Raw genomic sequence first — 12560 nt, 5'->3', positions numbered from 1 at the left:
TCAAAGTATTTCCAATACCAGTTGAAACTGTGCTGCCGCTGTGATCCAGTACTCCACTACCCTCTCTGATGGATGACATGTTTCTCCCTTGTTCCGTTGACTCATGTATATTGCTCAGATGTTGTACTATAGCTCTGGTGTCTGGCTCCTCACTGTGCATTGATTGCGCCAGCTGGTATAGCCTTCGTTGCTTCCCTACCCCCATCGTTGACACTGTATGACTCCTCTCTATTTCATTGATTATCCTGTTGATCACTGTGGATACACATCGTGACACATCTGTCGCAGCTGTTATGGTACTCGTACTTAGGGGTATATAATCCTACGTACTCTGGGCTGTATCTGCAGTTTTTCGATAGCTTGCAACTGAGCTTCACCCCTTTGTCTTAATCCTTGCTTTCTCTCTGTGTGAACAACCTTAGGGACTCGCCAGCAGACAGAACCTCTGTCAGATTATCACAATAACTCAGCCATAGGGGTTACAACAAGTTTGGCCCATAGACTCCCACCTTGCGTGCTTTGTGCCTATTCCATTTGAAGAAGTCACCATGCTCGGGCATAACAAAATTGAAAAACTCAGCACAGCTTTTGGGACTTGTCGACCTCTTTGCAAAAAGTCTACTCATCCCTGGTTACTGAACTTCAACAAACCAGCCTCTCGCAAAATCAAGAAGCACCCTTCTACCCTCAATCAAATCCACTGCTCTACAGGCAGCCACTAGGCTTTAATAGATTGCCTCCCTAGAGTCAGCGCTCATGTCTCCCTATGTGTAAAGCCACTCGCGCATATCTATCACCTACCATTATGCTGACAGGTCTCCCTCGAGAGATAAATCCTCCCTCAGCCTTTGTTACCACTTCTCATTAAAGTGTCTAACCCTCAGAGATCAAGACCCCCTGTCCCTCCTCAGTCAAATCCACTTGGGCTTGGTAGGAATCCACCACTACTGCCCATTCCTCTAGGAAGACTAGGACCCTTGGTCACTGCCACCAATCCCTGTTTATCCTACCTATCCTGGTTTAGGGATTCAGAAGTTGTGCTCAGTTCAGAAGAAGAAGATGACCAGAAGTCTGATACTTTGCTTGGATCAGTCCTCAGTAAAGAATAAGAAGAACATGCACCACCAGATATGTCTATGACACTCGGTCATGGAGAGTTGGCTCCTGAAATGCCTATAAGGACCATTTCTGAAGAGGAGCTGAGACAAAGGTTGGAAGAACAATGTATTGCTATGGCTGAAGAATATCACAAGGTGATGTCTGCCCAGAGTAGTGATCCTTTTCCAACAGGGACGCCTAGTGACTTGGCATTGTGCATGTGGTATGCTAGAAATTTCAGAAAGGTAATTCCCCCCAGAGGTCCCCATTAGTGGGTCCAGTAAGGGTAAAGCCCCAGCTGATCTAGACAACACGTACGATTGCCACCCACCCAATGGAGGTCAGGAGTTCAATGTCAGATGTCCAGGAGAATATGACAGAAGCCATAATGGGCTTCAGACCTGGGTTATGCAGGTTGAAGGATATTTGAACTTGAACAAGCATGTGTATAACATGGAATCTCTCAAGATCTTGTTCACCCTCATGTACATGACAAAAGGGGCTGCTGTTTCATTCGCAGAAAATTACCAAAATGAAAACAAGCTCCTTGATGGAACTATCTACTACACCAATATGTTCCAACATTTCGTCAAGCATCTCAGAGCTACTTTTGAATCTGGCGATCAAACCATGCTAGCCATACTTTGTCTATCAGACATCTCTCAAGGCAAATGAGAACTTGAAGTGTACATTGCTGAGTTTACCAGACTTGTCAACAAGGCTCAGCTCAAAGAAGAGTCACGTGAAGCAGGGATCTTCTTCAGTAAAGGATTAAACAAAGAATATTGCAATTGGGTTCTTAATTCTGGATGCACACCTTCCACAGTCATCAAGTGGATACAGTGTGTGGGGGAAGCAAGAACCGCGATTGCAATGAAGCATATCCTAGAAGGAAAGGAGTCTCGGTACGAAAGAAAATATATTCATTACTGTGGCAACTCCCAAGATCCTGATGTGATGGACATTGATAAACGAAAATGGAACATCCAGTGTTTGGAAATTAAATGCTTCAGTTGTGGAGCAGAAGGTCACTACAAGCATGACTGTAAATCCAAGAATAACCTGCTTCCACAAATCCATATTGTCCTTCAGAATGATGGACAGAAAGTTGCCTACATTGGCGATAGAAAAGCCACAGCAGAGGAAAAAGAGAAGTTTGGGTTAAAGACGGATTTTTAGAAAGGACTGACGAATTTCCTGCCTCAGTCAGTCCTGTAGCCATGTTGTCTGCTAAATGTACTTCTATAGATGACAAATCAAATATGTGATCAACTTTGCCAGTCAGAACCGTCTATTTACTGGACTACAATGCAGGAGTAGTTGCCTGTATTGATTCAGGAGCCAAAGTCTCCCTGATATCGGAACGGTGTGAGTCAAAGTGAGGTTCAGTGGTGAAAACCAACCAAAACCAACACAAAAGACAATGAAAGCAAGTGGTGGTGTGCCTATGCGGTACCTAGATGGTAGAACCTGTTCTTTGGGAGGGTTTCTGTGAGCTACAACACTCAAAGATGAGTGCTGAGGGTTGGGGGTGCTCCTGACGAAGAGGGAGCAAGAATGTGATAGAAAGCGATAGGGTAGACTGCTGTCAACCTACAGAAGGATGGATGGTGACTTAATTCAATGTCCTAAGCTGTACTGAGCTCAGGAAGGGCTTGGAGCAAAGTATATGGATGATAGATGATGATAAGCGAAGTAGATGATAGCTAGACCCTTAATAAAGTCTCAACTATTGAAGCTGATGAATGATTTACTGAGAGATGATAAATTGTGAGCAAGAGGGGGCTCTCTGATGTCTCCTTTTTTTTTGCTACCTAAGTACAGTGACTTATATACAGTACAGGGATGTTGCCTATGGAAAACAAGGTGCAAACACTTGGTAAGTGATTGGTAACTGATGAGTAAGGAATGTAAGCAATGGGTAATTGTCTTGGAAAGCATTGGTAAGCATTGGTAAGGATAAGTAAGCCAAAAAGCGAAGAATCAGTAAGCAAAGTCAAAAGATTGGTAAGTATTGGCAATAGGTGAGTCAAAGACAGTCAGAATGTCACAGTATGAGTCAAGCAATGTCAGGAACTGGGAAAGTGCACTGGAATCACATTAGGGGGAGGCCATGCATGTCACATCTCGAAGAGATCACTTCTAGGCCAAAGTGGGATGACAGAGAGGCAGCGCTGATCTGATGCCAATATAGTACATCCAAAAGTGGACAGGGTGAGTCAGATGTCAACAGGGGTCAAGCTTTGGGGGTCTGTGGGGTGACAGGAGCATAGGGGATCACAACTTTCCCCCCCAAACCATCCTCTCAGTGAAGCAAATAAAAACTTCATGAATGAGGCTCTGTTGGAAGAGAGGATGAAGGGGGAGCATCTTCTGCTGTATCTTGCAACAAGGAGGCAAGATGTGCATCATACTCGTCATGGATGCGATCAGGGAGAGTGGAGAACAGTAGATTATACTGTAGCTGTCACAATTTTGGAAGAATGATGGACAAGACTGGTATGAAGACATTGCAGGGGGCAGGTGTTATGCCCGAGCGCGGTGACTTCTTCAAATGGAATAGGCACGAAGCGTGCGAGGTGGGAGACTACGGGCCGAACTTATCGTTACCCCTGTGGCAGAGTTATCGCGATTATCCGGCAGAGGTTCTTTCTGCTGGCGAGTCCCTAAGGTTGTTCGTGCGGAGAGAGAACAAGGATTAAAGCGAAGTTATTAGCTCTGTTGCAAGCTATCGAAAAACTGAGGATACATGGTAAAGTACGCAGGTCTTAAATACCCCTAAGTACGAGTACCCTACCAGTCGCGAGGAACGCGTCGCGATGCGTATCCGCAGCACTCAACAAACTAATCCTTTTAAAATATATGAGTCAAACGGAGTCGATGATGGGGGTAGCAAGGAAACGAAGGCTATACCGGCTGCGCCATCAATGCGCAGCGAGGAGCCTGACTCCGGAACTATAGTACAACATCTGGGCAATATAAACGAGTCATTGTCAGTCATAGAAAACGGAACAGAACATCTCGACCATCACGAGAGCGGTGAACGTCACAGGTCGGATCATGGTTGGTAAGTCTCGACAGGTATTGGAAATTCCTGGACAGTTGGTGATCCGAACTCCCCTCGTATCATCTGCACCCCTAAGACCAGCACAACTACCAACGACGTGACGAGGCACGTGATGCATGTGACTGCGATCATCTGGAAAAAGGGTACGGTGCGAAGAAAGCGTAACATCACCCCCCCGCTAAAGTCCTCAGACCCTTGAGGACGAAGAGGGCGCGTTAGAGAGACGGGTGGATAAGGGTCGGCGAGTAGTGTAAACGCGGGAACGCGTTCGAGAGGCGATGGGCGACGATGGTGATGGAGATGGCGGCTCCTCGAGGGCCGGAGTAAAACGGGAACCCCGTCCGTTGCGACAGGACCAATGTCCCAGGTAACGACACTGGTAACACGCGTGTTGATACAAGGGGTGTCCCGCAGGAACAGGGGACTGTCCTCCGAGGTAGAAGCAAAGCTGATCTGCAGGGACGGGGACAAAGGAAGCACCAGGGAGAGGGTTGGAGGCGTGGACGGCGTTATAGTACTGCTTATGCATCCCTGCCCATGACGCATCCTGAAGGAGAACCTCCCAAGAGGAGTTATGAGTCCCTGTTCCCAAGCGAGCACCTACTTCTTTAAAAAGCTCGCTCGAGTCCACATTTGACAGCTCTATCGCTTGCCATTCCTTCTCTTTCTCCTGATCCGTCCTGTCTTCTTTCATTTCAACCTTTTTGGGCGACGCTTCTTTCGGGACGATCCGATCGAGAAGCCGGGAGGCCGGAGGTGCGAGGAACTCGTTAAACTGTTGTTGACGTAAGTGATGGTAGGCTCCTCCGGTGATGGCTTCTGTGATATCGGCTGAAGCCTTCTCGAGCATTCCGATCATGATAACCTCCGAAAGCGGCGCTACCCCGGTTAACTTCCGAGTCCGTACCTTAGAAATCAGTCCATTGATCACGTCTGATGCTCGGTAGATTTCAGACAACAGCCCAAAATATGTATCTTGTTCTGGTGAGCACCCGTCAACGTGGTCCCCGTGCTTGAAGAGGTCAAGTGCCCTAACAACGTCCACGTGTTCAGCCGCTGGGACTGGTAGTCTTTGCTCGTCAGCCCTGGCATTGGCGGCCATGATTGCGGCGAGGACATCGAGGGCTGCCCGGTCGCCGCGGTCGGCGTAGGTGGTGAAAGTGCTGTGTACGTTGGAAGATTCGGGAGCATTGGGGGCACGGGTTTCGGGGGTTCCACTACCGGGGTCATTGCTAGTGCGCACCTTTCCCTTTCCCTTCTGGCTACTGTTTCCACTTGGGGAAACTCTGACCTTCGGGACTGGGACGCGCTTGACCGAGATGCCCTGGAGTGGGCGCGGCCGGCTAGCTCTGGCGGTAGCAGGAGATAGCGAACTGGGCTGGGACACGGGCGAGGAGTACCCGGAGACATAAAAACCGGCGGGGGAGGTCAGGGGAGAGGTTGGGAGATACGCGGCGACGGGGGGTAGGAGCCCGTCGTCTGAGGCGTTGCAAAAGGATTCTGGGACGGGGAGGTCGGAATAGTCATTTTCTGTGTTTACAGAACGGGGGGAATCCATCTAACTTTTCAGGTGGCAGGCGAGTTTGTATTGATCCAACGCTTCTTCAGCGTGCTCTTTTATGTTTTCCTCGGGTTCCCACGTATTGGACGAATGGGGGAACCCTTTCCATTTGATCAAATACTTCCTCCTGCCACGGCGACCATCAGTTTTGTGATTCAGGATAGATTCGACCTCCCATTCAAATTCGTCGTCTACTAACTCTGGCAGAGGGGCTGCGGGCGCAGTCCCATATGTCTCGTTTTCGACAAACGGGAAGATCCGAGACCCATGGAACACAGGATGAACCTTCCAAGTTTTCGGTAGGTCCAACCAGAACGCGACAGGTGACACAATCTGAGTCACTTCGAAGGGGCCGAGACGTCGAGGCGCGATCTTGTCGCACTGGTTCTTGATGCGCAGGTGACTCGTATCCAGGAGAACACGGTCCCCTACCTTGGGCGCAACATATACCCCTTTTGAGCGGTTCTTCATCAACTCCTGAGCTTTCCGGTGTGCCAGAATCGCAACATCCCGGTTGGCTGCGAGTCGTTCTAGCCTTTCTTCAACCGAGGGTACCGGGCTTAGTCTAACTTCTGGGTAGGGCGACGGGTCATATCCGAGGAGCAACGAAAAGGGAGTCATTTGATGGACGGAGTGAATCCGTGAGTTGTGGGCGAATTCTGCCGAGGGTAGCTTGCCACTCCATGAGTTCGGAAACTCCGAACAGTAAAGTCGTAAGTAACCCTCTACTTCTTGATTGACACGTTCGCTTTCTCCGTTCGTCTGTGGGTGATACCCCATGGAGAGGTTAGACCTTATCCCGATAGTTTTGTATAACTCCTTTGTGAAGGAGGAGGCGAACTGGGGGCCCCTGTCAGAGATCACCGATTCAGGGAGTCCAAATCGGGAATAGATGAAGCGGTGGAATATCCTAGCCAACCCTTCGGAGTCGGTGGTTTTATGACACGGGATAAACAGCGCAGCCTTTGACAGGCCCTGATCAACAACCGTGAGAATTGAATCGTACTTTTCTTTTCCTGAAACAGGTAGATCCGTGATGAAGTCCATCGAGATCTGCTGAAACGGGAGAGGCGTTTTGGTGGTTTCATGCGGTGTGATCGGTGGTTTCGGAGGATGCATTATGACCTTGCTTCCTTGGCACATGGGACACCCAGAGACATAGGCCTTGATGTCCCTCCCCATACCGTCCCACCAAACTTCCTTTCTCATTTTGGCCATCATCGCTTTTTGTCCCGGGTGTCCTGCTGACTCCAAGTCGTGGTAGGACTTCATGCAATGTCGGCGGTTCTCCAGTGGGATATAGAGGCGAGTGGTTCCGAACCTTTGGGTGCCATCTGGAGCGATGGTGACGTTGTCACTTCGAATTGGCCCTTCCTTTGTTGCAGTTTTCTTTACTTCCTCGTATAAGTCTGCGGACACGGCAAACACTCCCCTAGCTCCTTTGACAATTCCCTCACTGGGGCGAGCTACAGGTTTCCCTTTCTCCTTTGATGACTCCTCAGAAGGGCGAGAATAGGGTTTTGTGTTTTGACGAGACCGTGCCGTACGACCAGGAATACGGTTGATACATATTTGTCTGTTGACCTTTTTTATTTTTATTAACTTTGTTAACGAAAAAGACGGTGAAACAAGGCGAATTTGAGTGTCCACCCCCGTCGAAAGCCAAAGGTCCGGGGGAAGGACCGTGGCAACTGGAGCAGGCTCCGCGGACCCGTTCTTCTGGGAGAGAGTATCGGCGGGTACCTGCAGGCGACCAGCCTGCCAAGAAAACCGGATGGGATATGACTGGACAGTGGCGGCCCATCAGGCTTGGCGAGGGGTGAGCTGTTGTGGCTCACGATAGTATTCGAGGTTTTTGTGGTCGGTGAAAACCACAGTCAGTTCGACTGGGGACAAAAGATAGGGGCGGAAAGCTTTGAGGGCGCGAATCACGGCGAGCATCTCCAAATCGTACACTTGGTACCTCTGCTCGGCACCGACTAAGGATTGTGACAGGTACGAGCAAGGATGCCACTCGTCATCAGAACCTTTCTGGGCGAGTACCGCACCAGTTCCGAGCTTCGAAGCATCCGTAAACAACGCGAACGGTTTGGAGAAGTCCGGGATCGTGAGGACCGGAGTCGAGCATAACAACCGCTTCAGCTTTTCAAAGGCTGCATCTCGCTCCGGGGTCCAGGCGTAGGAAACCCCTTTCTTTGTTAGGTCGTGTAGGGGTCTGGCGACACTTGAGAAGGATGGGATAAACTTCCGATAGAAGTTGCAGAATCCGAGGAATCGGCGAAGGCCTGTCAGGTTGTCAGGGGCTTCCCAGGTACTGATTGCGTCGGTCTTCGTTGGCGAAGTTTCCATGTGACCTTTCCCAATTACCATTCCCAAAAATTCTATTTCTTCGGCTTCGAATACACACTTGCTAATCTTGAGGCGGAGACCTTCTCTTTGACAGATTTGCAAGAATTCCCAAACGCGTGTCCGAAGCTCTTCCCGGGTTCTTCCATGGATCGCGACGTCATCCATATACCCAACTTGTTTTCCTCGTTGACTTTCGAACGTACAGTCCATATACCTTTGGAAGGAAGGTGGTGAATTACACTGCCCAAAGAACATTACCGTAGGTTCAAACAATCCTCTTGGCGTTATGAACGCCCCTTTCCACTCATCTCCTTCTTTTACTCGAAGGTTGGTAAATCCCCAGCGTATATTGAACTTCGCATAAAATTTGGACTCAACCAACTCGTCGAATAAAGCCTGCGCGTTTGGTAACGGGTGCGCGTCTTGGATGGTGTAGGAGTTTAAGTAGCGATAGTCTTGAATTAACCGCTTCTTTCCATCCTTCTTCGTGACGAAGAATACCGGCGCGGCCTGTGGGGAGGTTGAAGGCCGAATTTTCTTGCACTTGAGATTTTCTTCCAAGAATTCATCAAGAACCTTTAGTTCATCCGGAGACATGGGGTATACTGCTGCCTTCTTGGGTTTGAAATCTTCCTTGAGCCGGATTTCGTGGTCCAGACCGGACCGATGGGGTGGCAGTGGTATATCTTCCTCTGAGAATACTTGTGAGAATTCTTGATAGAGACTAGGGAGTTTTACTTCTTCCTTCGAAGAAGCGAGGGCGGCTTCCAATTCTGTGGACAAGGTTGTTTTATTAACCTCCACAGTACTTACCGATGTCTCCTCTTTCAAGGATCCATCTTTATCGAACTTGACAGCATACCCCGGATAGTGCCAAGGTACTTGGCTATTGATAAACAGGTCAGTGTCTCGGGTGGGTACGTACCCGTCATCCCAGCAAACAATCTTGTTGTCCCCCCAATCCATACGAGGCTTGAAGTTCCGAAGGAAGGGCATTCCCAAAAGGATATGTTCCTTCCCTACTAGGGGTCCTACGTAGCATTTGGTTCGGACAACCCGATTTTTGATGATTAGTTGGATCGAGACCTTTCGGGTTACCCACTTGACGTCCTTTCCTGTAAAGGAAGTAGTTTTGAAACGAGTCTTGACGCGATAGGTCGGGATCTTGAGTCATTGAACGATTCGCTCCGAGATGAGCGAAACCTCTGCACCTGAGTCGATGCAGACCATTACTCCTGCGTTATAGTCCGGCAGCCATACTCTTCCCAAAGGGGATTCCACACGCATACGCATTTCATCGTCTATGGTGGTAGTACAGATGGCGGACAAAACTGAAGTGGGACCGACTTTAGGAGTTTCCGTGGTCCCATTTAAAAACCCTTCCCTTCCAGACCATATGCCTTCAATTCTTCGGTTGTTGCCAACCGATCTCCCATGTAAGCAACCCTCTTTCCATCGTCGGAAAGAACGATTCGAACACCGGGTGAGGCGTTAGTCTTCTGGGATCGACAGTCATGCTTATAATGGCCCTTTTTGCCACATTCGAAACAAGTGACGTCATCGTTTGATCGGCGTACATTTCACCTTCTTTTGTCGACGTCCATCGCATCAGGATCTCTGGAATTTCCTCGGAAATGAATGTACTTCCGTTCGTATCTGGACTCCTTCCCTTCAAGGATATGCTTGGTTGCGATCGCGGTTCTGGCTTCTCCCACGCACTGGATCCACTCGATAACTGTGGTCGGCGCGCGTCCGGAATTCAGTATCCAATCGCGATATTCCTTGTTGAGTCCTTTCCCGAAAAAGATCCCTGCTTCTCATGACTCTTCCTTTAACTGGGCTTTATTCACAAGTCCCGTGAACTCGGCAATATACACCTCAAGTTCTCTTTTTCCTTGCGTAATATCGGACAGCCGTAAGATTGCCAGCGCGGTTTGATCACCGGATTCGAAAGTAGCTTTGAGACGCTCAACGAACCGCTGGAAAGTGTCGGTGTACCAGATGGTTCCGTCGAGAAGCTTGTTTTCGTTTTGGTAATTTTCTGCGAAAGTTACCGCGGCTCCCTTTGTCATATACGTGAGTGCGAAAGAGATCTTGAGAGATTCCGTGTTGTAGACATGTTTGTTAAGGTTCAAATAACCTTCCACTTGCGTGACCCAGGTTTGAAGCCCATTATGGCTTCCGTCGTATTCTCCGGGACGCCCGACGTTAAATTCCCTACCTCCATTGGGTGGGCGGTATTCGTACGACGCATCGCTGCTATCGGCCGAGGCTTTACCCTTACTGGGCCCACCAACGGGGTCCTCTGGGGGAATTACCTTTCCGAAATTTCTGGCGTACCATGCCCGTAGAGCCGAGTCCGTAGGCGTACCTGTTGGGAAGGGATCACTCGACTGTCCTTGACCAGCTATCTTGCGCCAGTCCTCGGCCAAAGAGTGCATCTGTCTTTCCAACTTCTCCTTCAACTCCTCCTCAGTATATACCTTTGGCGGCATTTCCGGAGCTGAATCACCGTGCCCAATCGTCATTGATGACATCACGGGTGAACTGCGTGCTTCTTGTTCTTCCTTGAGGACTGATCCGAAAGAAGTATCGGACTTCTGATCGTCTTCTTCTTCTGAACTAAGCGCGACTTCCGATTCCCTAAAACGGGATAGATAAGATAGCCTAGGATTACTTGCTGTAGCCGACGGCCCAAGTCTTCCTAGAGGGATTGGTGGTAAAGGCAGGTTCCTACCAAGTCCTTGCGGTAGTCGTGGAGGGACTGGTGGTCTCGACTTCTGCGGATTTGACACTTTGACGGATAGTGACAACGAAGTCCCGAGGGAGGAATTATTTCTCGAGAGAAACCTGTCGGAAACTAATTGTGCGGGTGTGCGCGAGCGTTTTTACGCGTAGGGAAACACGAGCGCGATATGTTAGAGGGACTCTAGGGAGGCGATGTATTAAAGCCTAGTGGCTGCCTGTAGAGTGGTGAATTTGATTGAGGGTTGCGGGATGCTTCTCAATCGTGAGAAGCAGGAGGAACAAGGCAAGTTAGTCTTTACTCTGAGGGAGACCAACGAGCCTTCATTTAGAGATGGTTTGTTGAAGTTCAGTAACCAGGAGCGAGTAGACTTTGCGCGAAGAGGTCAACGAGCTCCGAAAGCTGCGTGGAGTTTTTCGATTTTGTTATGCCCGAGCGCGGTGACTTCTTCAAATGGAATAGGCACGAAGCGCGCGAGGTGGGAGACTACGGGCCGAACTTATCGTTACCCCTGTGGCAGAGTTATCGCGATTATCCGGCAGAGGTTCTTTCTGCTGGCGAGTCCCTAAGGTTGTTCGCGTGGAGAGAGAACAAGGATTAAAGCGAAGTTATTAGCTCTGTTGCAAGCTATTGAAAAACTGAGGATACATGGTAAAGTACGCAGGTCTTAAATACCCCTAAGTATGAGTACCCTACCAGTCGCGAGGAACGCGTTGCGACGCGTATCCACAGCACTCAACAAACTAATCCTTTTAAAATATATGAGTCAAACGGAGTCGATGATGGGGGTAGCAAGGAAACGAAGGCTATACCGGCTGCGCCATCAATGCGCAGCGAGGAGCCTGACTCCGGAACTATAGTACAACATCTGGGCAATATAAACGAGTCATTGTCAGTCATAGAAAACGGAACAGAACATCTCGACCATCACGAGAGCGGTGAACGTCACGGGTCGGATCACGGTTGGTAAGTCTCGACAGGTATTGGAAATTCCTGGACAGTTGGTGATCCGAACTCCCCTCGTATCATCCGCACCCCTAAGACCAGCACAACTACCAACGACGTGACGAGGCACGTGATGCACATGACTGCGATCATCTGGAAAAAGGGTACGGTGCGAAGAAAGCGTAACAGCAGGGAGGAAGGATCCATATGCTTCTTGGACTGGAGAGACTGAAACGACCACATAAGACCTTTCCAAGCGAATGACAGACCTGAGGCGACCAAAGAATGTCCTCCTGGAGGTCATACTGACAAAAAGAACATGCTGTCCAAGCTGGATGGGCTGAGAGGGGGCAGATGAGGGTGGGATGTACCAGGACGCTTCAGGATGGAAGCTGGTAGGAACCCCTGGTAGATATATGTAGCCATGGTCCCTAGCAAAGGGGACAAGCGAAATGACTGATGTGGAGGCAGCTATATCAGAAGAATTAGCAAAATGAGTGTCTTTTGGAGGGAGTGCTGTAGAAATGTGTGGAGTGCGCAAATCCTTTCCAATCCTGGAAGGTAGGATTGTGTGGCTGAGCACTACAAGAGAGTGTGGGAATGGTTTCGGTGTCTGCAGAACTGGTGGAGATACATCGAAAACCAGAATGCCGTACACAAGTGCTTAAGAATTTTATTGGCACTTAACATGCCTCCTCCTTTTTCTTTGGCACTGACAACTTGTTCTTGTGTGAGGGATGACTGCTGACATTGCTGGCTGTCCTTCTTCACATGAGGGCTATGGTCTTCACCTC

The sequence above is a fragment of the Pisolithus orientalis genome (genome assembly GCF_024613125.1).
Source record: "Pisolithus orientalis strain OTSU chromosome Unknown F5J12scaffold_11, whole genome shotgun sequence".
Taxonomy (NCBI): domain Eukaryota; kingdom Fungi; phylum Basidiomycota; class Agaricomycetes; order Boletales; family Pisolithaceae; genus Pisolithus; species Pisolithus orientalis.
Note: the sequence above shows the minus strand (reverse complement) of the source record.